Source organism: Pleurodeles waltl, chromosome 6 (assembly GCF_031143425.1).
Source record: "Pleurodeles waltl isolate 20211129_DDA chromosome 6, aPleWal1.hap1.20221129, whole genome shotgun sequence".
NCBI classification, from domain to species: Eukaryota; Metazoa; Chordata; class Amphibia; order Caudata; family Salamandridae; genus Pleurodeles; species Pleurodeles waltl.
Genome location: NC_090445.1, coordinates 188221447 through 188231332, shown reverse-complemented (window position 1 = coordinate 188231332; position 9886 = coordinate 188221447). Strand labels below are relative to the sequence as shown.

The following is a 9886-nucleotide window of genomic DNA, read 5'->3' as shown; positions in this document are numbered from 1 at the left end:
TTCTTTCTTCCCCCAAGTCTCCTGATTAAAATGGCACCTCACTTGTGTAGGCAGGCCTAGTGCCCGTGACAGGAAATGCCCCAAAACTCGACTCCTAAGGAAAACTGTGCTGTTTTTTAGAAAGTGCCTACCTGTGGAATATGGGTTCTAGCTCAGCCGGCACCTTCGGAAACATAGCAAACCTATACATTTTTCAAAACTAGACACCTAGGGGAATTCAGAATGGGATGACTTTTGGGGCTCTCACCAGGTTCTGTTACCCAGAATCCTTTGTAAACCTCAACATTTGGCAAAAAAAAACACTTTTTCCTCACATTTCGGTGATAGAACGTTCTAGAATCTGAGAGGAGCCACAAACTACTTTCTACCCAGCGTTCCCTCATGTCTCTCGATAAAACTGGTACCTCACTTGTGTGGGTAGGCCTACTGCCTGCAACAAGAAATGCCCCAAAACAAAACATGGTCACATCACATTTTCCCAAAGAAAACTTAGCTGTTTTTGTAAAGTACCTAGCTGTGGATTTTGACCTCTAGCTCAGCTGGCACCTAGGGAAACCTAGCAAACCTATACATTTATGTAAAGTAGACACCTAGGGGAATCCAGAATGGGGTGACTTGTGGGCCTCTGACCAGGTTCTATTACCCTGAATCCTTTGCAAACCTCAAAAGTTGGCAAAAAGCACACTTTTTCCTCACATTTTGGTGCTAGAAAGTTCTGGAATCTCAGAGGAGCCACAAACTTCCTTCCACCCAGCATTTTCCCAAGTCTCCCAATAAAAATGGTACCTCACTTGAGTGGGTAGGCCTATTGCCCGGGACAGGAAATGCTCCAAAACACGACGTGGACACATCACATTTTCCTAAGGAAAACTGGGCTGTTTTTTGGAAAGTGCCTACCTGTGGAATTTGGCTTCTAGCTCAGTCGGCACCTCGGGAAACCTAGCAAACCTATACATTTATGGAAAGTAGACACCTAGGGTAATTCAGAATGGGGTGACTTGTGGGACTCTCACCAGGTTCTGTTACCCAGAATCCTTTGCAAACCTCAAATTTGGCAAAAAAAACAACTTTTTCCTCACATTTCGGTGACAGAAAGTTCTGGAATCTGAGAGGAGCCACACATTTCCTTACACCCAGCATTCCCCCAAGTCTCCCAATAAAAATGGTACCTCACTTATGTTGGTAGGCCTCGTGCCGGCGACAGGAAATGCCCCTAAACACAATAGGACACATCACATTTTTCTAAGGAAAACGGGGCTGTCTTTTTGGAAAGTGCCTACCTGTGGAGTTTGGCTTCTAGCTCAGCCGGCACTTAGGGAAACCTAGCAAACCTATATATTTTTTTAAACTAGACACCTAGGGGAATTAAGAATGGGGTGACTTGTGGGACTCTCACCAGGTTCTGTTACCCAGAATCCTTTGCAAACCTCAAAATTTGGCAAAAACACTTTTTCCTCATATTTCGGTGATGGAATGTTCTGGAATCTGAGAGGAGCCACAAACTTCTTTCTACCCAGCTTTCCCCCAGGTCTTCCAATAAAAATGGTACCTCACTTGTGTGGGTAGGCCTAGTGCCCGCGACAGGAAATGCCCCAAAACAAAACATGGTCACATCACATTTTCCCAAAGAAAACTGAGCTGTTTTTTGCAAAGTGCCTAGCTGTGGATTTTGTCCTCTAGCTCAGCTGACACCTAGGGAAACCTAGCAAACCTATATATTTATGTAAAGTAGTCACCTAGGGGAATCCAGAATGGGTTGACTTGTGGGGCTCTCACTAGGTTTTATTACCCAAAATCCTTTGCAAACATCATTTGGCAAAAAAACACTTTTTCCTCACATTTTGTGGATGGAAAGTTCTGGAATCTGAGAGTAGGCACAAATTTCCTTCCACCCAGCATTCTCCCAGGTCTCCTGATAAAAATGGTACCTCACTTGTGTGTGTAGGCCTAGTGCCCGCAACAGGAAATACCCCAAAATACGACGTGGATACATCACATTTTCCTAAGGAAAACTGGGCTGTTTTTTGGAAAGTGCCTACTTGTGGAATTTGGGTTCTAGCTCAGCCGGCACCTAAGGAAACCTAAAAAACGTATACATTTATGGAAAGTAGACACCAAGGGGAATTCAGAATGGGTCACTTGTAGGGCTCTCACCAGGTTCTGTTACCCAGAATCCTTTGTAAACCTCAACATTTGGCAAAAAACCCCACTTTTTCCTCACATTTTGGTGATAGAAAGTTCTGGAATCTGAGAGGAGCCACAAATGTTGTCCTACTCAGCACTCCCCCAAGTCTCCCGATAAAAATGGTACCTCACTTGTGTGGGTAGGCCTAGTGCCCCCAACAGGAAATGCCCCAAAACACGACGTGGACACATCACATTTTCCTAAGGAAAACTGGGCTGTTTTTTGGAAAGTGCCTACCTGTGGAATTTGGCTTCTACCTCAGCCGGCACCTAGGGAATCCTAGCAAACCTATGCATTTTTTAAAACTAGGCACGTAGGGGAATTGAGAATGGGGTGACTTGTGGGGCTCTCACCAGGTTTTGTTACCCAGAATCCTTTGCAAACCTCCGAATGTGGCAAAAAAAAAACTTTTTCCGCACATTTCGGTGATGGAAAATTCTGGAATGTGAGAGGAGCCACAAACGTCCTTCTGTCTCCCAATAAAACAGTTACCTCACTTGTGTGGGTAGGCCCACTGCCCGCAGCAGGAAATGCCCCAAAACAAAACATGGTCACATCACATTTTCCCAAAGAAAACGGAGCTGTTTTTTGCAAAGTGCCTAGCTGTGGATTTTGGTCTCTAGATCAGCTGGCACCTAGGGAAACCTAGCAAACCTATACATTTTTTAAAACTAGACACCTAGGGAAATTCAGAATGGGGTGACTTGTAGGGCTCCCACCAGGTTCTGTTACCCAGAATCCTTTGCAAACCTCAAAATAAGGCAAAAACACCTTTTCCTCACATTTCGGTGATAGAAAGTTTTGGAATCTGAGCCACAAACTTTCCTCGACCCAGCGTTCCTCCAGGTCTCCCGATAAAAATGATACCTCACTTGTGTGGGTAGCCCTGGTGCCTGCAACAGGAAAAGGCCAAAAACGTGTAGAGATTGAGGGGATAGCACAGTGAGTTGATAAGCACTCTGCTTTGTGGATCCACACAAGTGGGGTATCATTTTACTTGGGAGACTGAAGGAAATGCTGGGTGGTAGGAAATTTGTGCCAGTGCCGTGATCCTACAAAGAAAAGTGAGGAAAATATGCTTTTATAAGCAACTTTTAAGGTTTGCAGAAGAGTCTGGGTAAGAAAATGTTGGGGGGTCCACGCAAGCCCCACCATCCTGGACTCCTCTGGGTGTCTAGTTTTAAAAAATGTCTTGGTTTGGTAGGTTTTCCCGCACCAGGGACCAAAAACGCAGATGACCCCCCCCCCTCAGAAAAACAGGTAGTGTTGTAATGGATTATTTTGATATGTCCACGTCCTTCTGTGATATTCCAAACACTAAAATTATAAAAAGAAACGCACTTAGGTTATATTAAGAAGACCCCTCATCCACCAGCACAGTTGGTGTCATGCTTCATAATTGGGGTCCCACCCGAGACATCTAGCATGTCAAGGGTGTGCTCCGATGCCTGATTACACCGGAGCAGGTATTGTCATTTTTACCACACAGTCATTTTTACCACACATACTGGTTGGATTTGGCACAAGTGTGAGTGATGGTTCAGCAGATCAAATTTTATTAACAAGAGATTTCACATAAATGAAATTCACTGTTAATAACTGAAAGGCCAAAAAACTGAACCAATGACTCACAGCTCGTGAGCTGTCAAACTGCATCAAGGCACCAACCGCTTTACAGTCCATTCACACTCCTTTCATACATGACATGCACAAGACCTTTTACACCACCAGCCGCGGGCCCAGCAAATTACAACACTCGCATTAGCCAACAGCGCCATTTAAGGGCCCATCACTTTCCTGTGCCTCACCACTTAACAGGCCATCTTGGAGACAACATTTTGTTAAAAAAATTGTTGTTGTTGATATATATATATATATATTTTTTAAAACCCTTGTTTGCCCAGGGTGTAATGGTAATCTCCTCGGCTGCAGTGCTGCTGTTCAAAGGGCGTAACCATTATGTCCTGGGACTGACCCATGGGGAAAGAGCTGGCACTCCCCCTATGGGCCACCCACCCACAGGCCTTCACCAAGGATGGTAGCGTAAGACCTTCCACTGCCACCCCGAGCCCCCCTTCAGTGATCTGATGATGTAGGCATGCACACGGCACTCCCATGTCATCAGAGCAGGGTATAATATATGGTGTTTTTAGTGTGCATCTCACAAGGTTTACTTACCTAGAAGCACTTAGAAATGGCTGATTAACAATGACATTTGCAGATTTTATTTCGTAAAGTCAGTGGTGAATAAAGGTTTTTTTATTAACCATTTACTTACACTCATGCCAAACCCAGCTGGTATGCCTCTGATTGACTGATGGGTGGGGGTGCCATTATGTTTTGGTGTTTTTTTTTTTTACCATCCATGCATACTCTCTCTTTAGTGAACACCTTCTTGCCGTCATATCTTTTTGGAAACTGGTCACTAAGGGAATAATATGTGGTGTGTTTTGTGTGGATCCCACAAGGGTTACTTATTTAGCACTTGTAAATGGTTGATTATGACGCTGGGGTGGGGTGGGGACCAGAGTGGGGGTTGTTGGTGGACTGGAGTGGGGCTTTTACCCACAGCCATCTTGAGCTCTCACCCAGTGCCTGGTCATACATTCCTCACCCAGCCAGGCCCAGTCATAGCTTTCCAACCCAGCCAGGGACTTCCGCCGTCCTGGGCACTATGCGACACGGAGACCCAAGGACGAGAGCCTGGGGTTCCAGTGGGCGGCTTGCAGACCTGTGCAGACAGGCTTAGTGAGCTTGCAGGCTTGGGCCTGCTGGCTCCCTGTCCCTGTGGTGCCCCGTCCCACGTGCTCTGCGGCTCAGAAGACCTGATTGGGAGGGTTTAGGCTCTGTCTGGTGTTTCCAGACAAGCAGCCCAAAGTCACCAAATAGGCCCAACTATACTCTGATCGACCAGAGTCTGGTCTGGACTTTGCTGAGGGCTTCTCAGAGCTCTCCCAGGCTCCTCTTCCAGCTCAGCGCCCGGCGTGAAGGGGGAAGCTGGGTCTTCATGCTGGGCTGGTCACCGCTTTAGGCCTGAACCCATTGGGGGAGCACAAGAGTCTTCCCTGGTCTGCAGCCACTCTGCCCTAGGTAGTGTCTGCTACCACCATACCCTGGGCTCAGGGTGCTGCCTTTGGGGAATTGCGTTACACCTTCCTGGAGCCCGGACATGGGGAGACAAGGAGGCTTGAGCTCGGCCACCCCACACCCTTTCCCCACAGGCCATGAAGTGGGTGCTTACAAAACCCCGGGGGGAGACAAAAGTCAGAGTTAGCCTGGTGGCCCAGCTCGCCGGCCATCTGGTCGCCCAGCTGATGCGCCATCTGGTCGACCAGCCCAGCAACTAGATGGCTTGGGACAACTCGGCGACCAGAGGGCCTGGGCCCACCAGGCGGCCAGATGGCCTGAGATGACCTGACAGCCAGAGTGACCCAGTCAACACAGCAGCCAGCCAGGTGATGACAAGAATGCCCGTGTACTCTGAGAGGCTCCTTCCTGGTGCCACTTGCCTCCCGGTGACTCATGTGACCCAGGGATTCCTGCTCCGGCCATCTGGTAACCCTGCTGACCTGCAAGGGATTGTGGCCCCTGTCCCTGCACCCGGTGGAGCAGTGCGGGAGGGGGAGACCCCGTGCCAGGAGTGTGAAGGCGGCCTCCCATGGGTCCACAGCCCCCTCCACATTCCCCCCACTAGCCTGGTGGCAGAGGGTGTGGTTGGGGGGACACAGGCACCCATGGACAGAGACAAAAGCTTGGCTCAGAGGATGACTTTCAGTAGATAATTTGCTACACTAATGACCAAGCTTTATTATTTCAATACGCAAGGTTCCTAAAAGAAGATTAGTATGCTGAAATCACTCGTTAAAAGAAATAATGTACAAATGATTCTCCACTGCAATATACACAGCAAATATATGTATCTATATTATAATGCAGAACTAATAATGAATTAAAAAATATGCATCACCATGAGAAAAGGGCATCACTGCTTCATCTCCCTCCTATTCAGCATCAGATTGCCATATCCCAGAATCAATAGGGGAGAGAGAGATCAATTATCCTCACGGGAAGGATGGCACACTCCAGCGTCCTGGATGTGCCTGAGATCTGCAAACACTCTCTGTCCCTGGTCTATCTGGTCTCGGCCTCTTATACTTTGAACAAACAAGAGAGAAAAAGTCTAGAACCTCCCTCTCCCTGCAGAAGTTTATTTATTATTGCTTCAGGCCTGCTTTGAAAATAACACATCAGGACTTGGCCACAATCCCAAGGTGCCAATTCAAAACAAGACCGTCCCTGCCGTCTGAGTACATTCTTACCAACCTAAGCCCTTGGTGGGAAAAAACACGAAGAATAAAAACATGAGCACAGTACAATGTAGAAAACTACTTGCAACTTTTAACGTGGCAGTGGCTAATGCTAAAATAAAGTCAATAGGCAAAATGAAGCTTGTGGTCACTAATGTGACGGTGTAGTGCTAGGCTAAGTGCAACGTGGAGTCAGTGGTCAAAACTAACATATCATTACAGGAGACCGCAGTGAGGTAGCTTGCTGATATGCTACTTAGAAAAACCCTGAGCTAAAATCAGGTCATCTAAGAATGATATAGCAGGAGGTGCCCCACGAACATGCGGTGCACTAATGGGGATGAAGGTGGCCCCCTTCCGTCCATGCTCCGGTCCCCAAGTGAGCAGCTCTACGCACCGGCCCAGGAGGCCGGCTATCCCTGGCCAACCAAGGCTCCACGGCATTGCAATATCATTAAGGTTTAGGGGGGATTCTGACTTATAGGCGTTCACTCATAATCCCACAGATTGTAGCTTTGCCCCATTGGCTCCTCAGCCAAGCACATACACCAAATGTCTGAACCTGCAGTTCCTCTCGCACTGAGCAGGATTACTATTGCAGCAATTCATCATCAATAGGGTAAAACTAATCTGTCTCATGACAGTCTAAATCCAGCTCACGTTCCCTTTTAGTGGGTGAACAATCCAACACTTGGTGAGTTCTGCTTCACAGTGATAGAAAGAGCCTACATCAAAGGATCAAAAGTGACGATGCTATGAACACTTGGCCACCACAAGCCAGTTATCCCTGTGGTAACTTTTCGGACACGTCCTGCTTGAAACCCAAAAAGTCAGAAGGATTGTGAGCCCCCGCTTTCACGTTCCGTAACCATACTGAAAATTAAGATCAAGCAAGGTTTTGCCCTTCTGCTCTGCAGTAGGGTTCTGCCTTCCCAGAGCTTGCTTTAGGACACCAGCGTATCGTTTGGCAGGTGTACATCCCCAGTCAAACTCTCCACCTGAAATTGTCCCCGGAGCGGGTAGTGCCAAGAGGGCACCGGGTACTTGGAGCCAGAAGCAAGAGCTCCAAGGGACTCGCCTGACCAGGTAAGTGAAATAACGATAAGAGTAGTGGTATTTTACCAGCAGCCCGGGGGCCTTCAACTTATCCTACACCTCTTATCTCTTTTCAAAGTGCCACGCTAGAGTGAAGCTCAACAGCGACTTCTTTCCCCGCTGATTCTGCCAAGCCCCTTCCCTTGGCTGTGGTTTTGTTAGATAGTGAAAGGGATAGTGAGAATCTCATTCATCCATTCAAGCACATCACTAATTAGATGACGAGGCATTTAGCTATTCCTGTACCACCACACAATGGCTCATTCTGGGTTATTATTGCTGCCCATCTACTTCAAATCAGTCTTGGTTACAACAACACAATGATTGTTCTGGAGTACAGCCACACTTAAACTGTCCTCATTGGAACATAATTACATTGTGTCAACATCAGCTTTGGGCGTTCATGATGCTTTGTTTTAATTAAACAGTCGGATCCCCCTGGTCCGCACCAGTTTTAAGTCAGCTGCTTGGCACCAGCTGAGGCAGAACCCACTCTGCCAAGGCAGAGTGGCAAGGCGAGGTGCACCGGTGGCATACCTCTGCGTCAGGACCATGGAGTCGGATCCTGCTGCGGGCAATCAGGGGTCTGACCTTGAAAGAGGGGGATGAAGGAAGCAGAGTTACCCTGCTATGGACCCAGCTGAACCCCAAGGAAAGCCCCAGGGCGAGAGATGATCAAGTGACCCTCAGACAGGCATAGCCCCAGGAGGAACCTGGGCCGCTTGGTGCATTCGAAGTGTTGATGATCAATGTGTCCTACCATTTACACTAATTCTCGCAGCTAACTACATTCTTCATTGACACCCAAGCCGAGTGAACCACTGTAAGAGTCACAGACAACGTTTTGCAATGCTCACCCACCCTGCAGGTGCAAGAGAAGTGGGAAGAAAGCTGTGCCGCCCATCAGGCTGACAATGCGGTGAGACGGCCTGGCACCCATCTGGCTAACCCTCTGGGGGTCAGCCTCCATGATTCGAAGAAACTTTCCAGGCGCTCTGCCCGGGAGCGTCCACATGGGCAAAAGGGTTCCTGGAACAGTGGGGGGACTAGGCATCCCGCCACCACCAGTCTGTCCCAGAGGGCCTGGCGGGACCACAGAAGTCTTCAAACCCTTAGCCTGGCTGCACAGGACAGGGACGAGCTGGTTACGCCAGTTGTCTGCCATCGGGTCTCGACCCCTGCGCGTCAAGAATTATCAGCTTCAGGCAGAAGCTCTGAGCCATGCCTGCGGGGTGGGGAGATAGCCCATCCCCTGCCCTGGTCAGTGGCTCCGGAAGGGAAAAGCCCCCTCCAGCAGGCCCCCACCTGTGGGATTCAGGGTTCCCACACAGTCCAGGCTCTTTCTTATCCAGGCCACCCTGCTACCTGAGAAGGGCCACTCCTTTGTTGTCCAAAGCCCAGGTGGGCCAGGATCGGGCACAGGAGAGCCCAGGCAGCAGGGCCCTCGGGGTGGCCCCAGCCCCATGAGGTACTACAATTTGGTTTCCCTCCCATGGTGGTGCTGGGTGAGAGTGTGTTCTGTCTCAGGAGGGCTTCGGTCATGCCGCTTCCAGAGGGGCCCGGCTGGGGGCATGCACCCCATCCCAGGTCCCTCACGGATATGTCGGTGGGGTCCTCCCAGGTGAAGGAGCTCAACCTGCGCCCAGTCCTCACCCAAGCGCCCCCGTGGCTGCGGGACAATCCGTTGGCCAGGGCACCTGGAGGGACGCAAAGGCCATGTTCTGATGGGGTGTTCCATCTGGGAGGCGGACAAGGGTTTCAGGCTGGCGCCGTCGCTCACTCGGGCCGCTCCGCCATTAATGATCCTTCCACAGGTTCACCTACAGAAACCTTGTTCGGACTTGTCTCTAGATAGTCAAGTTCAATCGTCTTCTTGGCGCTCTGCCAGGGCCATTGTCAACCCTAGTAGGACCAATCCAAGGACCTCACTAAACCATCCAATCAGTTGTAGCAATGGGCGGTGTGTACAAAGGGCAGCAACTTAATCAATGCAAGGTTATGACCCGCACTTATTGGGACTTTCTCATTCATCGGAAGTAATTGCAATCCCCAATCCCTATCACAAACAGGGTTCAGCGGGTTACCTGCACCTGTCGGCAAAGGGTAGACACATGCTGATCCATTCAGTGTAGTGCACGTGCAGCCACAGACATCCAAGGGCATCACAGACCTGTTATTGCTCGATCTCGTGTGGCTGAACACCACTTGACCCTCTAAGAAGTTGGGCGCCAACCGCTGGGGATCATGTAACTAGTTAGCATTGAGGAGTCTTGTTCATGATTGGAATTAACTAGACAAA

The 9886-nt window shown here is 49.2% G+C and overlaps 1 pseudogene; it reads right to left on the bottom strand.

Moving 5' to 3' along the window:
- Positions 1 to 8267: 8267 nt before the first annotated feature.
- On the bottom strand, positions 8268 to 8419 carry LOC138302326 (5.8S ribosomal RNA; annotated as a pseudogene).
- Positions 8420 to 9886: the final 1467 nt, after the last annotated feature.